Genomic DNA, 27,432 nt, shown 5'->3' on the forward strand with positions numbered 1-27,432 from the left:
GGCGTCTTTCATTTACGGAAAATAAGCAACATTGGATAGTGAAAGGTGGGACGATTTTATATTCCATTGAATTCTATCCAGTGAATATCTTGAGGATACTTCAGATTCGATTCGATAATTTTAATTGTTTTATGTCGCAGGATTTGCTTCTTAATTAAATTCCCTGCGTGTACCGTTTCCGTACTTTTTTACACTTGAGCATGTTTCTTGTCGTCAGCGTACTGAATACCGAATGGATATTAAGTAAACGTTTAGACTGAGACAGTTGTCTCAACAGATTCCTAGAAAATTATAGTTAGCTCTTTTGGACGTCGTCTTAAAGTAATACAATTAAGAAAAGTTGAAAATTAAATTCGCATTGGACCTGTTTCATTTACTGCCGGTTACTGTTTTCCCTGTATTACAGGTCAGGCTTTATCTGAACCTTAACGAGCGTCGTAGAAAGAATTCAGACTCACAGGGATATAAAATTCTTTGTCGCTGTTAATAGAGGGCTTTGTAGAGAGCAAGGAGTGTGCGCCCGCGGCCGGCTCACAAAATAAATAATGGTCGCTGCTTTTGTTGCTTGCACCTCACTCTCTTCATATGCACAATTCGAGGCAATCATAAAGCACTGGCAAGCCATATAGATCTGCGCAGATACAAACCTGCTATTGTTCGGTACCAATGGCACGAGTGAGCACGTATGTGGAACTCGATGTGCAAACCTCTTCCGTTCAACTGCAATGCTCTTTATTTGTTTCCACTTATCAGAGATACTGTTAGGCAGCAGCATGTTCCTTTATCCACTTCTGTTGATCTTCTAATTATCCTCTTCCGGTTTCCTCTGGATGCGTAAATGGTGGGTACGTGCTCTTCACCGAAACCTTCAAACTAAGATAAAAATGATTTCTTTGTTCTTTTCTGCTCTCTGCGTCGTACAATGGAAGACGCTTCAGGTTGCCTTGCGTCAGTTACACAGAAACGAACTAAAGTCTGCTACACTACAGTGAACATGTATATACTTTTTTCAGTCTGTTATCGGCAAACCTCAAGTCGATTCCTAATTTTTAGTCAGCGAAAGGGTTTAACTGACTTAATCTTCCAACTGATATAATGGAATGAATTAAGTTATTTCTATTTATTAGACTATTTATTATGCACTGAAGGCCATATAGCATTTGTTGCGTTACCCGCTGTTTTCATATGTCGATTAATGCCCAATAACAAGAAAGCGACTAAAAAAATCGTGGATAACGAAGTTTCCTCATCTGTAAATGATAAACGAATGCAAATGAACCTAAATCATGTTCGCACTGTGCATATAAGATCCACAAACACATTAAAAATATCAACTACGTAATAATATGAAAGATTTATTTTTATTTTTAGTCATTTCACAAGTGCTCGGATGAAAAACATGTTTTATCAGTTTTTGAGTTGTCTGTCAGGTACAAGATGAAGCTTCTGAAAGTTTTGCTGTGCTCATTGTGATTAATATTAACGTCGTCAACAAAGTGGTCCTTGTGCAAGAGGTAATTTATTTAAAACTGTTTCCAGGAAATCTTACGCTAATGCGGTATGCACTACGCAAATACCATTCAAAGTTGCATGAAGGGCAGCGTATTAGCTCACGTAGTGTTTGCTCGCAAGAAGTCATGAAATAGTAATGAGATACTTTCCTCAGCACCCTCCTGTTCGTTCCAATGCACCATGAGACGTTTTTGAGTGGCAATGCTGCTACCAACTTAGCCCAATGTTGACATGCTATTCTTTCTTACTCGGGAATATAAGCTGCGCCTGAGTTCAGTGGTAATTTTTAAATTCGTTGCTGTCGGTTTCCCGCACGGTTTTTCTGGTATTCACCCGATGATGTTAAACCACAGACATAGGGACGCGTAATATTCCGTATTGCTTCTAGGTGCCTGAGGCAAAACAAATATTACAACGTATGTGATAAGGTAAAAGCAAAACTGAATCGTATTTTACTTCTTTTTTCTTTTTACGTAGACGTTCCCTGTTCTGAGCTTTGATGGACACGCCCCGAAGGCGATGGCCAAGAAGCACTTGTCGATGTACCAATGAATGGTGGGTCTGTCTCGCTGGTCAAGGTTTCTGCAACTCCACCGGTCGCTAACCTTTCTTCTCCTGGGTGGCCTACTCCGAACGGGTTTAACGTAATGGCTTCTTAATTTTCTTGTATTGTTTAATGGAAATTTGAGAACATCATCGCAAATGGCTGACTAACAAGATCTTCAGATGCAAGTTACGGAAGCATCTTTAATAGTGTTTCGAGGTAGAATACTTTCTTTAAATAATAGCAGTCCTCGCTTAAAAGGTTAACAACAGGCTACACAAAGTTTTGAATCAGCTTTGTTAATGGCTGTGAACGAGATTCAGGCTAATAGTTTTTAAGGAGTACAGTTGCGCTATAAAATTTCTTGCTGTTTTCAGTTTAAGCCATCCCGTTTATACTTTATCGCTCCTCCCCAAAAAAGAATAAAACAGTGCTGGAGAATGATTTATGATGGTCGTGTTTTCTTCTTTTATTTAAAATTATTTTTACTTTGTCTCTCTTTGTCTCTGACACGAACGACAGATGTTTATAGACTTCACTCCTTATCGCAATTGATGGGACCTTGTAAGCAGGAATATTACATACCGTATAACTGTTGTATTAATCATTGTGTAGCACGAAAACTCAAACTATCTTCCTGTGCTAATACTGAAATTAAAGTTTATAGCTCGAACGGAGCTAAAGCTGGAACACGAATTTGAATTTCTGACGGAATAGATGAAATGAAATCGTGATGACATAGAAAAATCTATTTCGGAGTGGAGAAATAGAGAGACTAAAAATTACTGCATTGTTAATTACGAAATGGAGCTACACAGTTCTTACAGTACTTTGCACAAAGCATTCGACAAGGACTACTTACTTTTATCAGTGCAGTTTCGCGTCTATAAAATACGAATAGAAATTGGAGAAGAGATTAAGATTGAATTTTTAACTTATGGAAAATTATCTGAATACTGTCACATATAAGGGTCTAATGTAGCCGTTAAGTTACGAATATAACTGCAGATGTATAGTTCTCGACTGCTGTAAATCTGCACATACAAGCCGTGTGTTTTACCTGGGAACTTACTGTTCAATCAGACGGAAGGAAGCTTGGAGATAAACGCCCCATAATCTTTGAAACCATAGGTTTTGCCACAAACTCTGACTATACATCGACAGAGCCGAAAATAGGCCATCATCGTTTCCTTATAACATGCGAGTTCAGTGAATTAGGGCAACCACATAGAATCTACGAAGGAATGGTCGTACGAAGTAAGGGTCTAGTGCCTTAAGTACTGCACAACTCGCTTGATAATAGAGTTAAGTAACTTCTTAAAAGCGGTATGTCCAATATAGTTTTTGTTGTTTACGTGAAAAAGCTAAGAACATTGTAAAATGAAGCAGTATTACGTGAGTGAGAGAAAAAGCCCCTGAAAAGTAGCAGTGCGAGAACCCATAGGTAACTGTCGTCGGAAATAAAATTCATCGCCGGCATCATGGAGGAGGGGTCCTGTATTAAACTCTTAAGATAACTTCTAATGAGGAACAACTTCCTTTACAGATATTTACCGACACGGTGCTTTTTCTTGTCGTTTCATTATATTTTGATATTCACTCATAATATCTTAAGCGCAACATTAATACACACTACAATGATTTACACTACACAATTACCTATAAGCCTGACACATTGCGTACGGTGATCGGAGGAAGAAAACGACAAACCACCTTCACTAGGTGTCTACCGTGCATGCAGCGAGATGCACTGCCTGATAAAATAAAGTGGAGAACCCGGAAGACATGGTCGAATATCAACGCAACTTCGTGCACGTACATAACATTGGCGAGTATGTAAATATGTATGTGCTGTCAGTGCTTTCGAACATGTCCGAAAGAAAGGACACCATTTTGATCCAGCAGCTACTGTGAATTAAGACAGAAAGGAATTAGGGGCATTGGCTGCGAGTGGATATTGACTCAAATGGATGGGGAAAGTTGAAAATTTATGCCAGACTGGGATTCGAACCCAGGTCTGCTGCTTACTGGGCATATACTCTGACCACTAAGCGATCCGGTTACAGTGGCCATCACAACTCGGGTAGTCCGTGTCTGTTCTTTCGGACATTTTCCGTTGGCTTAAATAAATGCCCACTCGCAGCCAATGTCTGTGATTCCTTTATGTCTTAATTCATAGTTGCTGGTGAATCAAAATGGTATCTGCTCTTTCGGACATGCACGAAAAACAGACAACACATATATATAATTAAAGCGAAGATTGTCAATGATCTCTTCAGTGCGGATGCACGCCAGACCGGAAGCCTTACGGGAATCGTAGAAATGCCACGGGTAATGAGGTAATGGGCAAGGGGAACTACATTAGTTGTGTTTGGATAAGCTGAGAATTTGTGTTTGACGGGAGGCGTGCAAGGGTAGTCCATGCAGTTGCGGTGGCCACTTTGTCTGGATGGCTTAGTGGTCAGAGCATCTGCCTAGTAAGTGGGAGACCCAGGTTCGAATCCTGGTCCAACACAAATTTTCAACTTTCCACACTGATAAATACGAGTATATGCCCACTCGCAGCCAATGTCCGTAATTCCTTTGGAAATGTAACTGACTGATGATGATGATGTTGTTTGGTTTGTGGGGCGCTCAACTGCGCGGTTATCAGCGCCCGTACAAATTCCCAACCTTTGCTCAGTCCAATCTCGCCACTTTCATGAATGATGGTGAAATGATGGGGACAACACAAACACCCAGTCATCTCGAGGCAGGTGAAAATCTCTGACCCCGCCGGGAATCGAACGCGGGACCTCGTGCTGGGCAAGCGAGAACGCGACCGCGAGACCACGAGCTGCGGACTAACTGACTAGAGTTGCATTTCTCTGTAACAGGTGGAACGGCCGTCAGAGTGCATTTGTGTTGTTCATTTTCAGTGCTGTTACCACGCTTGTTTGGGTACATAAGGGCTGGAACAGCGTCAGATGTTGGGTGATCAGTGTAGGACGCAGAAATGCCGCGTATGCATGTGAGACAGCGCTATCAGCACCTGACAGAGTTTGAAAGGAGACTCATTGTGGGTTTTCATCTGGCCGGATGGTAGAATCGTGTAACATAGAGATTTGAGTAGCATTCATATACGGCAGTGATCTGATGTTGCACTGAATGGGAACTTGAGGGCAGGCACACTCGTCCAGGTTCCGGCCGACTACGTCTGACCACTACAAGGGAGGGTCACTGCATTGTGCATCAACCACATCGTAACCCTCTCATATCTGCGCCTGTCATCCGAGAACAACTCTCTGCAACATCCTATGTGATTCTACACCATTCATTGGAGAATAGCGGCTGTCTGGCTAGGGAATTGCCGTCCGATGTGTGGGCTGCCGTTAACACCACAACACAAACGGCTGCGACTGGAGTGGTGGTGAGACTGGGAAGCATGAACTGCTGATGAATGGCTTCGCACTGAATTCAGTGATAAATTGCGGATCTACACCATCCCACATGACCATCGTCAGCCAGTATGGCGGCACATGGGGAGAGTACCTTTTTTCCACTGGTTTGATGGTTTGGAGAGGCACAGTGGTGTTACTACTGGCGTCATGGTGTGGGGAACTATTGGATATGACTTCAGGTCACGGCTGGTAGTGACTGAGGAAACCCTAACACCACAACGGTACGTCAAGAACACCGTGCACCGTCACGTGTTACCACTCATACGACTGTATCGTGGCGCTGCAGTCCGGAACCGCGAGGCTGCTACGGTCGCAGGTTCGAATCCTGCCTCGGGCATGGGTGTGTGTGATGTCCTTAGGTTAGTTAGGTTTAACTAGTTCTAAGTTCTAGGGGACTTATGACCTAAGATGTTGAGTCCCATAGTGCTCAGAGCCATTTTTTTTGTATCGTGGCGCTATTTTTCAACAGGACAACACTCGTCCACACAGGTAACGTATATCTATGAATTTTCTGTGTGATGCCTTGGTGCTCCCGTGGTTAGCAAGGTCCCAATATTTATCCACGATAGGACATGGGTGGCATCAGCTTGGACGTCAGCTCTATCCTAGTGCCGTGATATCGGCGAGCAGTTACGACCGTGGGCCAGCTTGCCTCAGAGAGAATGCAACGGCTTTATGACGTGCCTTAGAATCGAGTCACTGCATACATGTGGGCCAGAGAGGGCACAACAACGTACTGATAAGTGGGCCGATGCTGTCAAATTCTGTAAATCTGATTCGATTTAGTAATCACTAAAATAACATCACACACCCTCTCAGTCTCATTTCGTTGCCACTTCCTCTTCGGGTGCTTCACTTTTTTTTCCCAGGCAATGTAATTCTCCGCTTTCTGTCGCAGAGCAGATGGACGACCCTAACGTTTTAAAAGAGTCAACAGTGGTTTCGTAGAAGAAATCAGTTAATTCGAATTTCAGAATGCTGACCGCACGTTTGCTATCCTGAGGAATGAAAGAAGTCGTCAAGTGCGCCTGTCATTCAATATGGAATTCTCTGTGACATATTCTGATATCCCCTATATAAAGAAATTGGTTACTATGCCGTTACACTTAACACAAACTAAAACGCTCATGAGTAAGAAATGCACGCATTTCCGAAATCGGAACTTTTGAAGAAGATGGGAGCATGTGAAATCAGAGGAAATTTGTGGTTAGGATGAGTTTTAGGATCCGGTGGAGGGAGCTTTACATAAATGCCGTGGCGGCCACTTAACTTGTGTTAACGAGACCGCCATTTAGGCAGCAACGTATTATTTACCAGCAGCCCGGGCCAGGGCTGTTTCGGAACACGAACGAATGTAAATAACAGCCGGCATTACAGTAATGACATCAAATCGCCGGCGCCAGATTCTGTGCCGTTCCTGGCTTTGCAGCAACGTGATGGCTTTCGGTAACTACATCCCTGCGTCATCTTACAGTCATGCTCGAGTTTCTTATTAAGAAACAATCGCATTTCGTCGTCCCACAATGCTGAAATATTTAGCTCATTTTTGTTTGACATTACGATGTCGTATCGGTGTGGGGCCATCTCGGACGATTCAGTCTGGATTGGCCTTTGTGGATGAGTCGCTCGTGACTTAGCTAACGAGCCGGACTAGGGTGATTAAGCCAAGCCGTGGGAAAACTGGCGGTCGTATGATCACATTGAGAATTCAGCTCTGCTCGTGCCGAACACGGGTTTGAAAATTGAACTACGCTGCCTCATCTACATGACCCAGAGAGTGCTATAGTCGCAGCGTATACCCTCAGCAATAACGACAAACATGTTTTTTTATGGTTAGCGTCTTTCTCGTCGTGAGGAGCTACTCATAGTACCTTGAAAGTGCCCGTAGAAGGTTTTCACATTTTTTAATCGATTGTGGTAGTCGATGTTTTTAAAAATATGGGACGATGAACTAGTCTGTCACGATCGGCTGGCCTGTTCAAATAACAGTAGATAGAACGAGCGAACCATATGTCGATTCACTCATTTCAGAGCGACAGATATCTTCGAACCTAGATGTATGTCTCTTCCTTGAGGAAGTATCGTTCTTCTGTCCATCCTGTAGCTCGTCAAAGAGGCTTCTCAGCAAATTTGTGACTCTTAGAAATTTTGTTACATCTTGAATGATTTCTCCAGGTATTTCAATTTACTTGTCTTTATGATTCCTGTGAGTCATTTGAGTCATTTGAGTCAGTTCTTCTTCGAAAAAGCGGAAATGAGAAGTTTCTTTGTGGGCCTGTTGTGAGGTGGTGCACTGGTGAGACTTTATACTCGCATTGGCATGGACGACCTTGTCTGGCTATCCATACTGAGTTTATGCGTGGTTTCCTTCAACAGCTTAAAGCTAATTTCTGGGAGTTTCCCTTAAAAGGGATATGGCGTATTTCCTTGTGGAGCCTTGGGATCGGTCTCTAGTGACTTCACTGTTGATGGGTTACTAACCGCTAACCATCATTCGCATTTGTTGTTGCTATTCATTCTATAAGTGGCAGTCAAATGAAAACGGGGCACATGTAGAAATGGAAGTAAATGGTTTATCATTTCAAAAGTAATCCTCATAACTGTTAACTAGGTCAGCCCACAAGTTGTCAAGTTTGTTTCGACTACGCTGCAGAAGTTTCACTGGGAAATCCTTACACATGTCATAATCACTCGAGTAACCACATTATTTCACACAGCCGAAATAAGGTTTGTTTTTCGGTCTATCGTTATGTGAAGGGAAAGAAGCACAGTGTTCGTGACGTAAAATTTTGCATAATGGAGGCATTATGTTTACGGAAACGTTTGAACTTTTGAAGCAAGCTGAGAAAATGTAGTAGTGTGTTGAATACAATATCGCAAACGCTTATCCCGACTCAGATGTGGTGGTCGTCTGTCAGTTTACTATGGCCAGAGACTGCGGAGGTGATATCAAGTGGTGTCGTACACATTCACATATTAGGGTTTAACTGCAAAACTACTGGCAGCAGAGGTTCGCTCGTTTCATAATCTCCAGACATCACTCCAAGAGTTTTTTTCTTAATTTAAAAATTCAAATTAATTCGGGTATTGAAAGGATGACATTTGGACATCACTGATTATTTATAACTAAAATTACCACTCGAACTGAACGATACTCCGAAAGAAGTATCCCACATTTACGTGGCACATAATGCTACGAATACGTCCACAAGAATACCGTTCTTTATGTGGCAAAGTAAACGCCTTTGGGATAAATGGGAGGGGAGTACTTTGAGCGTGAAGAGATTGTACATGTAAATCTGAACATAAGAACAGACATCGAACGAATTCAGAGACCTGCTATAAGGATCGTAACAGGTGAGTATAGATAGCCCTTACGGAAGTGTAACAGAGATACTTGGGAAATTTAAATGGCCAACTTTGGAGAGAAGGCAACGTTGTTCTTACGAAACGCTGTTCAGTAAATTTGCACAAGCTGTATTCGAGGAAGATTACCACGAGAAAAACACAAGAGAGATTGGGTCTCATACAGAGGCAGACAGTCATTCTTCCCTGCTGAATACACGAATGATATAGCGCAGAAAATCGCCAATATTGCAACGAAGCATCCTCTGTCACTCGTCGTGTAGTAGTTTGAGGAATATATGTATAAATGTAGCTATATATTACATTTCGGAGGCTCGATGCATTCAGACGTTTGGTTTGTAGAGCCGAAGACAAAGTGCGTCTGTAGCTACGTTCTCGGGTCGTGTGACGAAAGCACGCAGCGAACCATTTGTTCAGTGGATGGCTGACAAGAAACTGGAGAAACAACACGGAGGCGAAACGAGCGAGCTGTGCGAATTGGGACGGCTGTTCCAACCGGTCCGGGCATGTGTGGTGAGCCGGAGTAAACAGACGGCCGGGCCACGCACAAATTATTATCATCAGCTCAGGGGTCCGTCACCACTTTGCGTGCCTTCGGCTGCGCTGGAATAACCATTATTTGCTCAACGAGAGAGATGCCGCTACACGACTGCCCCTAAGTTGGAAAGAGATGCGCGCCGCAGCAAAAAAAGGTACCGTCGGCACATAATCCGCTGCAACAGGTGCCCGAGCCGGCTGCGCCGCTCCGCTCCGCGCTGCTTAATGGCCAGTATTGGGTTTCACAGTTGTTACACGTATTTCGCGGTGCATGTGCCTCTCACATCGCCATAGCCAAGCCGGCTGTACGTCTTCTTCCTCGTCCAATTCGCGAATCTTCATATTTACGCAAATACGTACGCAACCGAACTGTTACGTCGTCTACAAATATTTGACAGAGGAGTAAAGTCGACATCCAAATGTAATTAACAGAGCGAGGTGCCGCAATGGTAAGCCAAATGTCTCACACTCCGATGAAACCCCCATCCGCGAATCGAGATTGAGGTTTTCAGTGGTTTCCGTAAGTCGCTTAAGGCGGGGGCAGGGTACTTCCTCTAAAAGAACTTCGTGATTTCCTGCTATATCCTTTCCTCATCTGAACTTGCGCTCAGTCGTTAATGACTTCGTCATAAACGTGACGTTAAACCGTAATCTTCTTTCATTTCTGAAATCAAATTTTACAACTGGCTTCGTGTATACAGCGTGTTCGGAAATTCCCGTTAGAAACTTCTAGGACTTCTACAGGGCGGTGAGTACACAATAGTTTTAATAGGAACCCATGTCCTGAAACGTCATCCAACGACGTTGCAGAGCGTCTGAGTTATAGGCGCTGGCGCCTGTAGATGTATGCATAAACAGGGTGATTCCGTTACGATGTTACAACCTTTCAAGGATGATAGAGATGTATCAATTTGAGGTAAGGATCCCTGGTTCGGAAACGGACGAGTCGAAAGTTACAAGCGGAAACCGTGGTGATACCTCTGACAGTGGAATACAGGCACCGGTACTGTTGCTGCTAAGAATGTAAGGTACATAACTTTCAGAGGTGGTAGTATGGACCAAAATAGGTAAATATTTGTGGTAAACATGGGTTCTAGAATGCGTACCTGAGGAGCACGAGCACACATGTGAATTGGTGACTACACTACTGGCCATTAAAATTGCTACACCAAGAAGAAATGCAGATGATAAACGGGTATTCATTGGACAAATATATTACGCTAGAACTGACATGTGATTACATTTTCACGCAGTTTGGGTGCATAGATCCTGAGAAATCAATACCCAGAACAACCACCTCTGGCCGTAAAAACGGCCTTGATACGCCTTGGCATTGAGTCAAACAGAGCTTGGATGGCGTGTACAGGTACAGAGTAGTGACTGGCATATTGTGACGAGCCAGTTGCTCAGCCACCATTGACCAGACGTTTTCAATTGGTGAGAGATCTGGAGAATATGCTGGCCAGGGCAGCAGTCGAACATTTTGTGTATCCAGAAAGGCCCGTACAGGACCTGCAACATGCGGTCGTGTATTATCTTGCAGAAATGTAGGGTTTCGCAAGGATCGAATGAAGGGTAGAGCCACGGGTCGTAACACGTCTGAAATGTAACGTCCACTGTTCAAAGTGCCGTCAATGGGAACAAGAGGTGACCGACATGTGTAATCAATGGCACCCCATACCATCACGCCAGGTGATACGCCAGTATGGTGATGACGAATACACGCTTCCAATGTGCGTTCACCGCGATGACGCCAAACACGGAAGCGACCATAATGATGCTGTAAACAGAACCTGGATTCATCCGAAGGAATGACGTTTTGCCATTCGTGCACCCAGGTTCGCCGTTGAGTACACCATCGCAGGCGCTCCTGTCTGTGATGCAGCGTCAAGGGTAACCGCAGCCACGGTCTCCGAGCTGATAGTCCGTGCTGCTGCAAACGTCGTCGAACTGTTCGTGCGGATGGTTGTTGTCTTGCAAATGTCCCCATCTGTCGACTCAGGGATCGAGACGTGGCTGCAAGATCCGTTACAGCCATGCGGATAAGATGCCTGTCATCTCGACTGCTAGTGAGTGATACGAGGCCGTTGGGATCCAGCACGGCGTTCCGTATTGCCCTCCCGAACCCACCGATTCCATATTCTGCTAACAGTCATTGGATCTCGACCAACGCGAGCAGCAATGTCGCGATAGGATAAACCGCAATCGCGATTGCCTACAATCCGACCTTATCAAAGTCGGAAATGTGATGGTACGCATTTCTCCTCCTTACACGAGGCATCACAACAACGTTTCGCCGGCCGGGGTGGCCAAGCGGTTAAAGGCGCTACAGTCTGGAACCGCGCAACCGCTACGGTCGCAGGTTCGAATCCTGGCTCGGGCATGGATGTGTGTGATGTCCTTAGGTTAGTTAGGTTTAAGTAGTTCTAAGTTCTAGGGGACTGATGACCCTAGAAGTTCAGTCCCATAGTGCTCAGAGCCATTTGAACCATTTTGAACAACAACGTTTCACCAGGCAACGCCGGTCAACTGCTGTTTGTGTATGAGAAATCTGTTGGAAACTTTCCTCATGTCAACACGTTGTAGGTGTCGCCACCGGCGCCAACCTTGTGTGAATTCTCTAAAAATTTAATCATTTGCATATCACAGCATCTTCTTCCTGTCGGTTAAATTTCGCGTCTGTAGCACGTCATCTTCATGGTGTAGCAATTTTAATGGCCAGTAGTGTAATTTCTTTTACTCTATTGTTTCCTTTTGATCAGGAGTACAAGAAATAGTGCCTCCTTGACGTACGGAGCTGTGATGAGCCAATATAATTCTCTGACTGTTTGCTAAAAACCCATTTACTTTCGCCAGACTAGACAATGAATCCTGTAGATAGGATATTAGCATGTGTTTCTCTAATCTACTGAACACATGAACGCTACCGGCCATTGTGAGAAAGAGTCTTCGCCCTGGCAGCTGCCATCACCATAATAATATTATGGTGGTTGATTCCATTATTGCCCACATGTGTTGAAAATACATATTAATTTTAAAGATGTCCTATGTAACACTGACGCGTTTGGTTTGCTAGGTACGATCGATTGTTTTTGGTAACTTTAGAATTGATTTTTATAACACTTGATCGTTTTTCATACTTTTCTTAAAAAATTGATAGTATCTTTACCAACTAGTTAACTTCAGGCGAGGAAAATGTTTCTCTGTTTCTTCTATAAAGTCTTAAATCTCCTTAAGAAGTATATCCCGTTTTGTAGTAACATTTACTGCACAGAAAAACTTTCCAAATGAGCACTGTAGCGTTATATCCAAAGTGTAGAGCACTGAACTTTGTCAGAAAGGTACGGTACTGGTGTTATGATAAAACCCAATTCTCTCTAGCAGTGCCTTTCAGCCAGTGATTTCTGACTTCAAACAACTCTCTGCACACATACGCATTTTTGTTCAATTTTTTTCCACACTCGTGTTCCCAACGCCAATTTTTCAGCCTCACTTGTCATCGGGTAGTGTTTTGAACGAAGTAATCTACAGACGTCCTGCCGATTATTAAAGGACAGAATATTTCGACCTCTGGTCCACTAGACGCTCCTGATGATTGCGTCTGGATAGATGACCGAAATACTGCGCCCTTTGAACACCAACAACAGCCAGTACACCCGTGGATTATTTTGTTAGAAAATACGCCGGGTTAAATTAAAGAACTAATATTATTTGATCTGCTTTAAAGCAATTTCATTACGTGTTAGGCATATTTCTAGCACTGCAGAAAACTAATAAGGTGTTCGGTAGTCGTATAAAATTGTCAGTGGACGGAATTCAATTAGAGCTCTCTCAGTTGATTTTTATCCGTTGTTGTTGCTTCATTCATGATACTGCATCTATTGCCTTGTGAGCAATTCTAGATGCTTGTCTAATTGTTTTTATATCCCTTGACTCCACCGTTGAAACAATCATCATTACTCTGTTATCTTAAGGAATCTGGTCTTTTTTTTCAGCATAAAATGCTTTCTGTGCTTGTTATGCAGTTTTGTTTCGTAAGCATGGCGGAAGGAATTGGTCGCGGAATTACTGAAGGAACTGCCGTTGATCCGATTTTGATTCCTTCTGTATTTCCTCAGTAACCACACTCGTCTTTTAGACCGAATACCTCTTTCGTGGTCTGCTTTTTATCCTCCAAGTTACAGGTTTCGTCTCATTTCGAACAAGAAGTGTAGGTTCCGAGTAAAGAATTCAGTTGCGATTTAGAAGACTTTTCCACTGTATGTACAACAGCCGATAGCCTTTCATAGAACATTTAGGTTTAAGTACAAAAATAATTTATTTTCCATTTAAATTTCAATAACATGTAGGCAAGGGATTAATGTGGCATTCGTGTCTTTCCGATGTGCGTGCGAACGTGAACTATGGCGACGTTGTTACCAAATGCGTCCAAACAGGACCAACGTACTATTATTCTTTTCTTGGCTCTTGAAGGACAAACATCTATAGACATCAATTGGAGAATGAAGAATGTGTATAGGGCAGCACGTCGGTCGAAAATCATTTTTGTGGAATACTGCACCAATGGGTGTTACTGCAACGAACGTCCCCATATCGAAAATGTCGAAACGCAGAAGTTACGAAAACATAAGTAGGAGACACTCGAGCACCCGTCCATAGTCTTCATCTCTTCCTATGTGATTATCACGCCTTCGGTCCCTTAAAAAAGACCTTGAGCGGTCGACGATTCCTGTGGGACGAGACAGTTACGGACTTCTTCACGCAGGAGGACATGGTGTTTTAGCAAACGGGTATCTTCAACGTGGTGGGGCCTTCGAACTGAAACTTTTTGATCATCCCTTACGCATTTGTTAGAAGAACGATATCCAGTGATCTCTAAATGCGGTAAGAACCCGTGGATGTGCATTTTATTTAAGTGCAAAAGGTATAGAAGCCGTTCTAAAAAGTTACCTGAGTGTGTTCCTTCAGCTAGAGGACTGCTACTGCAGTGAACTGGTAGCTTTGCAAGAAAGAAGATTTTCAGGTGAAACTAAAAGTTTACTGTCACCAATCCCAATTTATTTTATTTCCACTATTTCAGAGGGTTAAACCTTCATCATCAGGTGGATTTATGTGAATTAGTGCGGCATGTATATGTTATGTATACAACTATAAGGTAACTTGCGGGACTGTCTAATAACAGATGACATAACAGTACTTTAGTGATCATAAGGCCGTCTCAGCATCCCTGAATATGGAAGTTAATAGGAATATAAAAAAAGGGAGGAAGGTTTATCTGTTTAGCAAAAGTAATAGAAGGCAGATTTCAGACTACCTAACAAATCAAAACGAAAATTTCTGTTCCGACACTGACAAAGTTGAGTGTTTATGGAAAAAGTTTAAGGCAATCGTAAAATGCGTTTTAGATAGGTACGTGCCGAGTAAAACTGTGAGGGACGGGAAAAACCCACCGTGGTTCAACAACAAAATTAGGAAACTACTGCGAAAGCAAAGAGAGCTTCAGTCCAAGTTTAAACGCAGCCAAAACCTCTCAGACAAACGGAAGCTAAACGATGTCAAAGTTAACGTAAGGGCTATGCGTGAAGCGTTCAGCGAATTCGAAAGTAAAATTCTGTATACCGACTTGACAGAAAATCCTAGGAAGTTCTGGTCTTACGTTAAATCAGTAAGTGGCTCGAAACAGCATATCCAGACACTCCGGGATGATGATGGCATTGAAACAGAGGATGACACGCGTAAAGCTGAAATACTAAACACCTTTTTCCGAACTGTTTCACAGAGGAAGACCGCACTGCAGTTCCTTCTCTAAATCCTCGCACAAACGGAAAAATGGCTGATATCGAAATAAGTGTCCAAGGAATAGAAAAACAACTGGAATCACTCAACAGAGTAAAGTCCACTGGACCTGACGGGATACCAATTCGATTCTACACAGAGTACGCGAAAGAAATTGCCGCCCTTCTAACAGGCGTGTACCGCAAGTCTCTAGAGGAACGGAAGGTTCCAAATGATTGGAAAAGAGCACAGGCAGTTCCAGTCTTCAAGAAGGGTCGTCGAGTAGATGCGCAAAACTATAGACCTATATCTCCGACGTCGATCTGTTTTAGAATTTTAGAACATGTTTTTTGCTCGAGTATCATGCCGTTTTTCGAAACCCAGAATCTACTCTGTAGGAATCAACATGAATTCCGGAAACAGCGATCGTGTGAGACCCAACTCGCTTTATTTGTTCATGAGACCCAGAAAATATTAGATACAGGTTCCCAGGTAGATGCTATTTTCCTTGACTTCCGGAAGGCGTTCGATACAGTTCCGCACTGTAGCCTGATAAAGTAAGAGCCTACGGAATATCAGACCAGCTGTGTGGCTCTATTGAAGAGTTTTTAGCAAACAGAACACAGCATGTTGTTATCAATGGAGAGACGTCTACAGACGTTAAAGTAACCTCTGGCGTGCCACAGGGGAGTGTTATGGGACCATTGCTTTTCACAATATATATAAATGAACTAGTAGATAGTGTCGGAAGTTCCATGCGGCTTTTTGCGGATGATGCTGTAGTATACAGAGAAGTTGCAGCATTAGAAAATTGTAGCGAAATGCAGGAAGATCTGCAGCGGATAGGCACTTGGTGCAGGGAGTGGCAACTGACCCTTAACATAGACAAATGTAATGTATTGCGAATACATAGAACGAAGGATCCTTTATTGTATGCTTATATGATAGCGGAACAAACACTAGTAGCAGTTACTTATGTAAAATATCTGGGAGTATGCGTGCGGAACGATTTGAAGTGGAATGGTCATATAAAATTAATTGTTGGTAAGGCGGGTACCAGGTTGAGATTCATTGGGAGAGTCCTTAGAAAATGTAGACCATCAACAAAGGAGGTGGCTTACAAAACACTCGTTCGACCTATACTTGAGTATTGCTCATCAGTGTGGGATCCGTACCAGATCGGGTTGACGGACAAGATAGAGAAGATCCAAAGAAGAGCGGCGCGTTTCGTCACAGGGTTATTTGGTAAGCATGATAGCGTTACGGAGATGTTTAGCAAACTCAAGTGGCAGACTGTGCAAGAGAGGCGCTCTGCATCGTGGTGTAGCTTGCTCGCCAGGTTTCGAGAGGGTGCGTTTCTGGATGAGGTATCGAATATATTGCTTCCCCCTACTTATACCTCCCGAGGAGATCACGAATGTAAAATTAGAGAGATTCGAGCGGGCACGGAGGCTTTCATACAGTCGTTCTTCCCGCGAACCATACGCGACTGGAACAGAAAAGGGAGGTAATGACAGTGGCACGTAAAGTGCCCTCCGCCACACACAGTTGGGTGGCTTGCGGAGTATAAATGTAGATGTAGAAATAGATGTAGCACATGGCTTAGGTTTTTGTGGATACCTTTGATGACAACGATGACAAAAAATAGAAATGTAAAAATATCCAGAATAGTCAAAGGCTCCTTTTCCTGTCGTATTTCGATCACATGCACTTTGTAAACAATGAAGAAAGCAAATATAACTTCTAGAAACAAATAAGTGCAAAAACCGTATAAAAATAATAATGTTTCGAACAGCTGCAAAAAACAAAACACTGTTTTAGTGTCTCAAACTATTATGGAGATCATTGTCTGCAAAAATGAACAAACATATAAAAGTTAATATTTCTCGTGATCACTGAGTCTTTGTTATCTTATTTATGGTAAGTGCCTGTGGGACCAAACTGCTGAGGTCATCGGTCCCCATGCTTACATACTACTTAATCTAACTTAAACTAACTTACTCTGAAGACAACACACACACCCATGCCCGAGGGAGGACTCGAATCTCCGACGGGGGGAGTCGCGCGAACACTGAGTCTTTTACTGTCGTGTTAACATAACATATAATTTCTGTATTGAAAATAAAACAGTTACGGTCCCTTTTGCAACTGCAACTGTTTGATTTTCAATGTGTGTGTGTGGTCTTCAGTCCTGAGACTCGTTTGATGCAGCTCTCCATGCTACTCTATCCTGTGCAAGCTTCTTCATCTCCCAGTACCTACTGCAACCTTCATCCTTAATCTGCTTACTGTATTCATCTCTTGGTCTCCTTCTACAATTTTTACCCTCCACGCTGCCCTCCAATACTAAATTGGTGATCCCTTGATGCCTCAGAACATGTCCTACCAACCGATCCCTTCTTCTAGCAAGCTGTGCCACAAACTTCTCTTCTCCCCAATCCTATTCAATACTTCCTCATTAGTTATGTGATCTACCCGTCCAATCTTCAGCATTCTTCTGTAGCACCACATTTCGAAAGCTTCTATTCTCTTCTTGTCCAAACTATTTATCGTCCATGTTTCGCTTCCGTACATGGCTACACTCCATACAAATACTTTCAGAAATGACTTCCTGACACTGAAATCTATACTCGATGTTAACAAATTTCTCTTCTTCAGAAACGCTTTCCTTGCCATTGCCAGTCTACATTTTATATCCTCTCTACTTCGACCATCATCAGTTATTTTGCTCCCCAAACAGCAAAACTCCTTTACTACTTTAAGTGTCTCATTTCCTAATCTAATTCCCTCAGCATCACTCGACTTAATTAGACTACATTCCTTTATCCTCGTTTTGCTTTTGTTGATGTTCATCTTATATCCTCCTTTCAAGACACTATCCATTCCGTTCAACTGCTCTTCCAAGTCCTTTGCTGTCTCTGACAGAATTACAATGTCATCGGCGAACCTCAAAGTTTTTATTTCTTCTCCATGGATTTTAATACCTACTCCGAATTTTTCTTTTGTTTCCTTTACTGCTTGCTCAATATACAGATTGAATAACATCGGGGAGAGACTGCAACCCTGTCTCACTCCCTTCCCAACCACTGCTTCCCTTTCATGTCCCTCGACTCTTATAACTGCCATCCGGTTCCTGTACAAATTGTAAACAGCCATTCGCTCCCTGTTGAAATTTTCAATATAATCACGAAAACCATTTGCTCTATCAATCAACCAACGATGGAGTGGAGTTAATACTATTATCATTTCTATGTATTTTATTAGGCAAAGATATCGGATTAAAAGAATAAGTGCAAAGAACATATGAAATAATTATGTTCCCAACAGTACCAAATTTTAGTAACAAGTTTAATTATTATCATTATGTTGCACCGAAATTTTGAAGCAACCGAAAGAGAGAGCAGTGTTTTGATTATGACAGAGCTGTGGATTGTTACGCTTAAGATTCCTGTAAGCTTAGTTGAACAGAGAACCCCATTAAAAACCGAACCGAATCGTAGAGCAACATTTACTTTAGATTTTACACAGTCTACTTAACATACTTCACGTGAATTCTAGGATGACTACTTTCATAAATACTTAACAAAGATGGCGAGGGAAGCCGACCATTATCTTTTCGAAGTAAACACTCGAAGTAAGCACTGGTCTGGCGTGATTAAGGAACACGTCGGGAAAGTTGAACTACATAGCAGACGGGGACTTGGACCGTGGTGAATCCAAAAAGACTTCTGTTTTACACGTAACACGCCATAGTAACATCGCAGAAATGTGCGTCTTATCGTCCGTGCTTTTGCGTGTGATTTAATGATTTAAAGAAAATAGCGTGTGAATCTGCGACAGAAAACAAAATTGCAATCCCCACTCAGTGTAATTATACAGGATTATCGGAAATTCCTGTCACAGACTTCTAGAGGGTAGTGACTACACAATTTTTTTGAGTAGGAACCCATGTCCGTAAACGTCATCCAACGACGCTACGGAGCGTGAAAGTTATAGGCGCCGGCGCCTGTAAATGTACATAGCGTGTTTCCGTTACGATGTTACAAATTGTCTAAGATGGTGGAGAAGGATAAATGTATCAGTTTGAGGTACGGGTTCCTGTACCGTAAACAATCGAGTCTAAAGTTATAAGCAAAACCTGTTCTAATACCTCTGGCACTGGAATAGATGTACCGGTAATGTTGTTGCGAAAATTGTGGGGTAGGCAAGTTTCAGAGGAGGTGGTATGGTCTTGCGTGAAGCCTTAAACGAGATTCAGAGTCTATTTATGACAAATATCTCTCGAAAATTCACAGAAATTTATGCGTTATTCAGACTGTCTTGTGCTCCTGTCTAATCACTAGTGCGTCACTCTGGAACCGAAACATAAGCAGCGTGGACTTAAGTTTCTAGACCGGCATTTCTCCAACTGTTTGCTGAAATGTCGCTAGAGTTACGTTATTTATGTGGACTGCCCATTATTTTTATTTATTTAGATTTCATTCGTGGACGCACGGACGTAATCACGCACTGATGTATATAAGCAATTATTGGTTGCACGCTATATCTGTGAACGGAACTATAATAACCCTGATAAATGGCGCAACAAGTACCATCTGCCGTGTACTATATCATGTACGCGAAGTATATACGTTGTTGGAAGTGTAGACAAGTAATACCGTCGCAAAGAGACAAACATTCATTCGTTATTGTTACTTTTCGGGTTTCACAGCGCACAAAGAAAACATAATCGAATTATGAAAGCACTCTGAACTAAAAAAGTAGACGCGTTATCATTTCTTATTTCGTTCTTAGTCGTAAAAGAGACGGTTTCAGAAGAAATCTAATTATAAGTCATCTTCACTACAGTTGGGTAGAGCGTGTGGGGTGGTATTTGCGTTTCCCTATAGTCGTCATACGGTTACGCTCACTTACCTAGCAGCTGGCGCTCATTAAAAGTTCTCGAGCAAACGGCACATCTATAAAAACGAATGACAGAAAAAAAGCTTGAGTGAACTACAAGAAATTCATTGTAAACGTGGTCACATAATGTAATCGTAATAACAATCGGGCGGTATCGGAGCTAGCTGCTGGAAGCTCAGTTCTCGGGCGGCAGATGGCTCTCGCATGCACGTCGATACGTGTAGTCGGAAGGGAAGCAACTTCCCCTCTAATTATTAGCAATATCCGGCCGCCACTGAACAATGAAATGCTCACTTTATTAGGACAAAGCCTCCTACACAACGATAATTAATATAATTATTAAAATGTTTCGTTTCCTTTCTTGTATTAAAACTACTCTAAGTAGAGTGACCTGTCGAATACACATCGCTTACGTCAGAGAGCAAACGAGCTCATTTCCTTTTTTGGTCATACCGGTTATAGTTTCCGTTATTTTTTTCTCCGAGTCTTTTCAGTTCAATATTGGGTCAGTTTCGAAATCAAGCTCATAGGTGTTTTCTTGTCCAGTAGTCCAGCTCATCACTGGTCACACATTTATAGGATTATAAACGTAGAATCTATTCATTGTGACTAATTTCCAACCAGTAAAGAAATAACTAACACTTAAAATGTCCCACAAGTCACTGACCCGTCCTCCTCCCCGCGACCCAACTAAAAACGTAATCTCACAATCTGTTGTTGGAGATATTTCGATTTATGTAACCTTATTAAGATCATTGTGCCCTCTATCTACACTAGCCAGCCTCAGTTTTTAACCAGTACTCGTTTTATTTCGGCTTTTGCAAGTATGCAGTGCTGCCACGACGTAAATATAAACTCATAAGGAATGGAATTAAATTTAATTTTATCCATATTTTGCAGCTGCAAATGAGACTGTATTCAATACATTGGAAGTATGAATTAGAAAACGCCTTCAGTCACAAATATTCGAGTTTTATTAAATACACGATGCATTTTTGACTCTGTGGGTCCATCATCCTTTTATGACAGAGATGAGGGACCCACAAGGTGCGAAATGCATCTTGCATTTAATAAAACAAAAAAAAATTGTGACTGTGGGACTTTTACGATTCAGACTTCCAGTGTAATGAAATTAAAGTTGGTTGTTCTGCAGCTCATGTCATTACAGAGACTGAAATAGTCCGGCATGTCACGTGACTATGTTGTCATCATCCCATGCGCAAACCCTTTGTGACAGACAGGTGCAGGATGGAAAATAGATACGCTGTCAATGCCTTCGAATGCGACGAAATCGTGGATGACCGACGCATGGGATACTCTGTCTCTGAGCTCGTACTGGGACTTAGCTTCTTACGTGCCTCGGGGTCAACAGTGTGCCGGAAGCACGTCACTTCGAGAGCCAACTGCTGTGGGGAACAAAACTTTTACGGCAGGTGACAGTCTACTATCGCGGATTATAAAAGTGAGTAGATGGGTTACGGTCCAGTAAAACACTCAGCAACGATGGACAGCAACAACCGACCTGTCGTCATACGATCTCCTTGCTGTGGAATTCGTTTGAACCGTCGGTATTGGGTACCGAAAGCTTCGCCTTACATGCGTATTTCGTTTCACAGGGCATCGCAACAGGTCGTCTAACTTCAACAATATCTACTTGATTTAATTCACTTTGGGGAAACGTCTTCCACCTGTCATTCACAAGAGGACACACTGGACCAAAAACAACACCCTGAGTTCTTTTATACTTGTCTATCAAGAGCTTCCCAAACTCGAAATTTAATTTGGCCAATTTATGAAGAATGGCCACGAAATTTGGAGGAGCCCATCAAAATATTAATAGCGAATTGAGAAAATTTTTGCGTTTACGCCTGCATCTTCGCATTCTCTGTTTCATAGCCAATTCTTGTTTAATTTGTAGTTTTTAACTGTTTAACTGTATTACTATTCCAGAATGCAAATAGTGAATAGGTAGGTTAGTTACTTCAGTTTGTACACATCCTTCCCTTAAGGTTTTACTGCCGCGTCTGATAATCATTTAAAAAGAACGCGCAACGGATAGCTATCTTTTACATTCAACATGTTAATCAAGGAGACAGAATAGGACGTACAATTCACCTATGAGGCTTCTCCACAAATACTGTGGGATTGGGGGATGGGACTACAAAAACACAAATCGTGAAGTATTTTTCAAATAGTGGTCCGAATGATTTATTAAACAGACAAAACAATACTTTAAAAAAATGGTAGATAGGCATGGTCCTCTACCTTAAACGTAAGTTCAGTGAAATACGTCAGTATACAAATCGAAACAATGATGTGGAGTGGATGGGATAACTAAGAGAAACAGGCATTACGAAAACGAATCTAGCTCTCGTACGCCGAAATAAACAGCTCATTATTACTACCAAACCTTCCACAAAACCCAATGGCTACTCATCAGAGATGTGAGGTAAAACGTGGACTGATCAACACATGCTCACAAGAGGCACAATACATACAAGCGAAAGCCTGTCATCGCTTTGAAAAAATTTACAGAAGTATAGTAAAGCCTAAAAACGATCCAGAATTTGTCGGAAAGGACGAAATAAATTTGATCAAGTACCACAATGCATCAAAGTACTCTAAACTGCTCAATTCTTGAACCACAAAAATAATTTGGATGAGCAAATACATATTCCACGCTACACAATGAGATCAGTCTACTGACTGATTGTAAAGAAGCAAAACACTTTACTCTGTGCATACGTAATTGAGGAACCCAAATACCCGGAATGAAAAAGTATCGAGATATAACAGAAAAATTCAACAGAAATTTCGAATGCATTTCATATAACACTCACGCAATGAAGGAGCACACATTCGCTGTCGGTTAACTAAGGAAGTGCTCTGACCACGTGGCAGCGTGGCTGCACGAAACCACCAACTGTCACGCTCCAAAAACTCATGAACGATCGAAAATTCAGTCTCGCGCCTCTTGTAATTTCATTTAATGAATTTACCCTTTACACTGAGATTGAATTCACTACACTATCGGTCAGGAAAGTCAAAGTCCTTTTTGACCTACCCTACACGTGGAGCCTAACTCATACACAAAGTATTCTTACTGAAAACTCAAGAATGATATTAAATCTCATTACGAATTATTCCCACGTTAACTGACATGATTACTTCTGACTACTAAAAGAACTGAAATAAAAATGATTGAAATGCACGCACTAAATAATTCAAGTAACTCCATCTGTGTGCTGTCCACAGATCTGTCCGTACTCATCAAGATCCAGCAGAACAGTCGCAGTTTTCCCACAACTGCCTAACCGCTTCCACTCGTCTATGCCTTCACAGACGCGAACGTCGTTACTTGCCAATTCAGACATTATACCTGATATTGCTCCAGATCCGATGATCTAGCTAGAATTCTCTGCTTTTCTACTGCTACTACAACTATTGGCAAAACTGGAGCAGCAGACGAAACTACAGTAACAGGCAGACAGCTACTGGCTACTCTCATGAAAAGTCATATTCACTCGTTTCAGTCACACACAAGAGGTTAAATAATGGTATAAGGATATGGGAGTGGTTCATGGGCCCAATTACTGGTAACATAATAAAGAAAAGAAACGACACACTTCCTTCCGAGAGGTTCGTGGTATAGAACAACAAATATAATATATATATGAGGGATCTGATGGATCTCTCTCAATTGCCCTCGTTATGCAAGCTCTTATTGTAATTCTAAATAATCGAAGAGTACAATTAGAGGGGAGAACTGTTAACGAAAATCATAAAAGGTACATTACAGGCACTCACATGAAATCACGACTGTAAAGTGCAGAATATTTGAGGACTTGTAAATGTGAAATTACCGAGACAGCCTTCAAGAAATAGGCCGAACAGCGTAACTGCGAAAAATTTCAGATTAGACCTATAACTCTTCTTTCGTTGCAGTCGTTTACTTAATGGTAATGTGGACTCTCATCCGAAATTACGGTATCGTATGTTAAACAGGCGCTCTCAGCGGTCAACGGATGTACTATGTAAAGCGTATCTGGCCCAGATAGCAGCTCCTGGTTATTTAATGATCGTAATCTCTTGCTACATTGAGCCTTTAAAATATTTTTTAGATGGCCTCTACAGTAGTAGTGATACGAAACTCTTCATAGATTACTACACCGCAGCAACGCAGACTATATCGTTACCCGAAATTAATTGACAGTCGCATACTCATTGTCGAAAATCCTGTTCTTTTGAAAGTGCTTTCCCACCTCTCCTAATGTAAAGATTACCATACAGTCATTTCGAAAACTCTTCGGGAATTTCCGTTCTGATAAAGGTGATAATTACAACGCTAACTGCATGGAATTCTGAAACTTAATTTTAATAACCTACACAAACGGAACGGGTTTATTAATTAAATGGGAGCTTTATACATTTTTTACTTTTCTTCTATGTTCTTTACCTCATTTACATGGTTAATAGTTGTTTTTCCTGCACATGCCTTTCTCTGATCTACCATCTTTTTTTGGTAAATTATTCTCTAGCTTATTTGTTGTATCGCTTGACATGTCCACACGTGTAATTTCTTTTTTCCTTGCGTAATAAGCATTTCAGCTCTTCACTGTTAAAGCGACGTGACATCGTTTATGTACCGCATTATGTAAGATTCGAGATTCGCTCCCTAACTGATGCATATTATTACGTCTTTCGGAAAAAATATTCGAACTTAGAAATTTGGACGTTCGAGTATTGTACTGGTCTCAGTAAGCAGTTTTTATCTCAGTTTTGAAGTACGAGGGCGTGCACAACAGTAATGCCTCCGAATTTTTTATGTGAAAAATCTTAAATCTTTTAAAATAAAACAAGCGTTATTAACGTTCATGTCCACATATTTGCAGCCCTCTGCCACTAAAGGTCTCCGAATTGTATTATGTAACAAGCCGGTGTATAACGTAATTGTGTCGGTGCATGAGGAACAGAGTGCTGTAACCGAGATTCGAATTCGAGGAGATAGTCCACACATGGAGCACCCTTTCCTACAGCACGACAATGCACAAGAGCTAAAACGTCTGCAACAATCCGGTACCTTGGGTTCCCTTTCATCGCTCATCCTCCATACAGCCTCGACTTGGCCCCGTCCAATTGCCATCTGTTTCCAGCACTTACAGAGCACCTTCGGGGACTTAACTTGGATAGTGATGAAGCGGTGCAAGCAAAGGCGAGGTTGTGGCTCCGTCAACAAGGTCAAACATTCTACAGTGACGATATCAACGAACTGGTTTCTCGTTGAGAGAAATGTGTTAGTCTGCAAGGTGACTACGTTGGGAAATAAATGGTTCAAATGGCTCTGAGCACTATGGGGCTTAACTTCTAAGGTCATCAGTCCCCTAGAACTTAGAACTACTTAAACCTACCTAACCTAAGGACATTACACACATTCATGCCCGAGGCAGGATTCGAACCTGCGACCGTAGCGATCGCGCGGTCCCAGACTGTAGCGCCTAGAACCACTCGGCCACCACGGCCGGCTGGGAAATAAATATGTAGACGTAAAGATTAAAGATGTAGACTGTTAAGAACGATTTTTTATTTGAAAAGCTGTAAGAGTTTTCACATAAAAAATTCGTAGGCATTACATTTCAGTACGCCCTCGTATATAACTCCTGTGACTGCGGACGAAAGAAATCGTGAAGCTCATCGACCTCATATATAGTCTTGACTCGGTTAAGAGACCTAGATACATATTCAGGCAACAGTTTTGGACTTCAGTTCGTCAGCGTAGCTCACATGAATACATCACCATTACACATTTTGCTGTTTCGTTCCATTTGCTAGTTACATTACTTCAACAGCTACTACACTAAGGTATACTGACAATATATAGCTATTCTTCTTTCTATGAGAGCCAAATACTAGACCAACTAACATCCCGACTAAAAACTAACAAACGTAACTCAGCATGGTGTTCTAAATTGGTGCCATTGCTCAAGTTGTTGCCGGTGTACCTCTAGGTGATCCGGTCGTTGCTATGTGTTGTCTTGCCGACATTAAATCCTCACCAGGATAACACCGGATGCAAACTGGACCAAGTTGTCCAACATACAACGATCTGGCATTGATACGAGCTACACTGAAGAACTGAAGTCCAAAATTATCGGCTGAAGATGGATTTAAGTCTACGAAGCATATTACACTACTTAATGCGTATATATTTCAGTGTCTCGTTACGGAGTGTACCTGCTGTTCAAACAAAACCCTATGCTTAAAATTTACTTCATTTTAAAGCGATCACGTTATGTTTTTTGGCCCCGGACTCTATTTTCAAATACTTCCGTAAAGAAAGGAGTATTCACGTGTCGTGTATTACGAATAAGATGTGTATGCCGTGTCACTGAAATGAATTACTGGGAAATTATTTTACTAGAGAAAAAAGTTATACAGCTAAAATGTAGAGTCATACAAATACGTGCAGACTACGTAATTCTTGTTAATTTGGTATTCGCGCTTGCAGTACATAATTCACAAAACTAATTTACACGAAATACGGAAATGAAACAAAAACATGTTTACACGGGATTCTTGTGACTGTATGTTTCAACTATAAATAAATAGACACATCATAAACGGTAACTGGTCATGAATTGCCTATTCAATTATTGCGTGGAAACAAGTTATGCACAGATAATACGCATTTGAGCAAATGTTACACATATGATTGAGACTTACAGGAGTTTCACTGGGATACTTTTTTCCTTGAAAGATGCTAATCAGTTATGCTATTGTTACTTTTGAAACGTCATATATATACTTAATATGCAAAACTTGAAGAACATATAGTAGTAAATCTACATCTTCATCAATACTTCGCAAGCCACCTGACGGTGTGTGGCAGAAAGTACTTCTGGTACCACTAACTTGTCCCTCCTTCACTGTTCCACTCGCGAATCTCTAATTTCTCGCCTTGCCACGGTTCGCGCGGGTCCCCCATCGGAGGTTCGAGTCCTCCCTCGGGCATGGGTGTGTGTGTGTTGTCCTTAGCATAAGTTAGTTTAAGTTAGATTATGTAGCTGTGAGGCTAGGGACCGATGACCTCAGCAGTTTGGTCCCATAAAACTAACCACAATTTTTTCTAATTTCTCAAATTATCTCGTCTTAGTCATCTCGAGAGACGTGTGTAGGAGGAAGTAATTTGTTGTCCAGCTCTTCTCGGAAAGTATTCTCTCGAAATTTCAATAGTAAACCTCTTCGTGATGCACAACGCCTCTCTTGCAGTGTCTGCCACTGGAGTATGTTGAGCGTCTCTGCAACGCACTCGCGCCGACTGAACGATCCCGTGACGAAATGCGCCGCTCTTCATTGCAT

General features: G+C 42.0%; 1 non-coding gene across 1 annotated transcript; it reads left to right on the plus strand.

The window, feature by feature from the left end:
* The first annotated feature begins 4,498 nt into the window (after window positions 1-4,498).
* On the plus strand, window positions 4,499-4,571 carry Trnat-agu (transfer RNA threonine (anticodon AGU)). The gene has a single exon. It is a non-coding gene; the product is annotated as a tRNA-Thr (tRNA).
* Window positions 4,572-27,432: the final 22,861 nt, after the last annotated feature.

Source organism: Schistocerca serialis, chromosome 3, assembly GCF_023864345.2.
Source record: "Schistocerca serialis cubense isolate TAMUIC-IGC-003099 chromosome 3, iqSchSeri2.2, whole genome shotgun sequence".
Lineage (NCBI taxonomy): Eukaryota > Metazoa > Arthropoda > Insecta > Orthoptera > Acrididae > Schistocerca > Schistocerca serialis.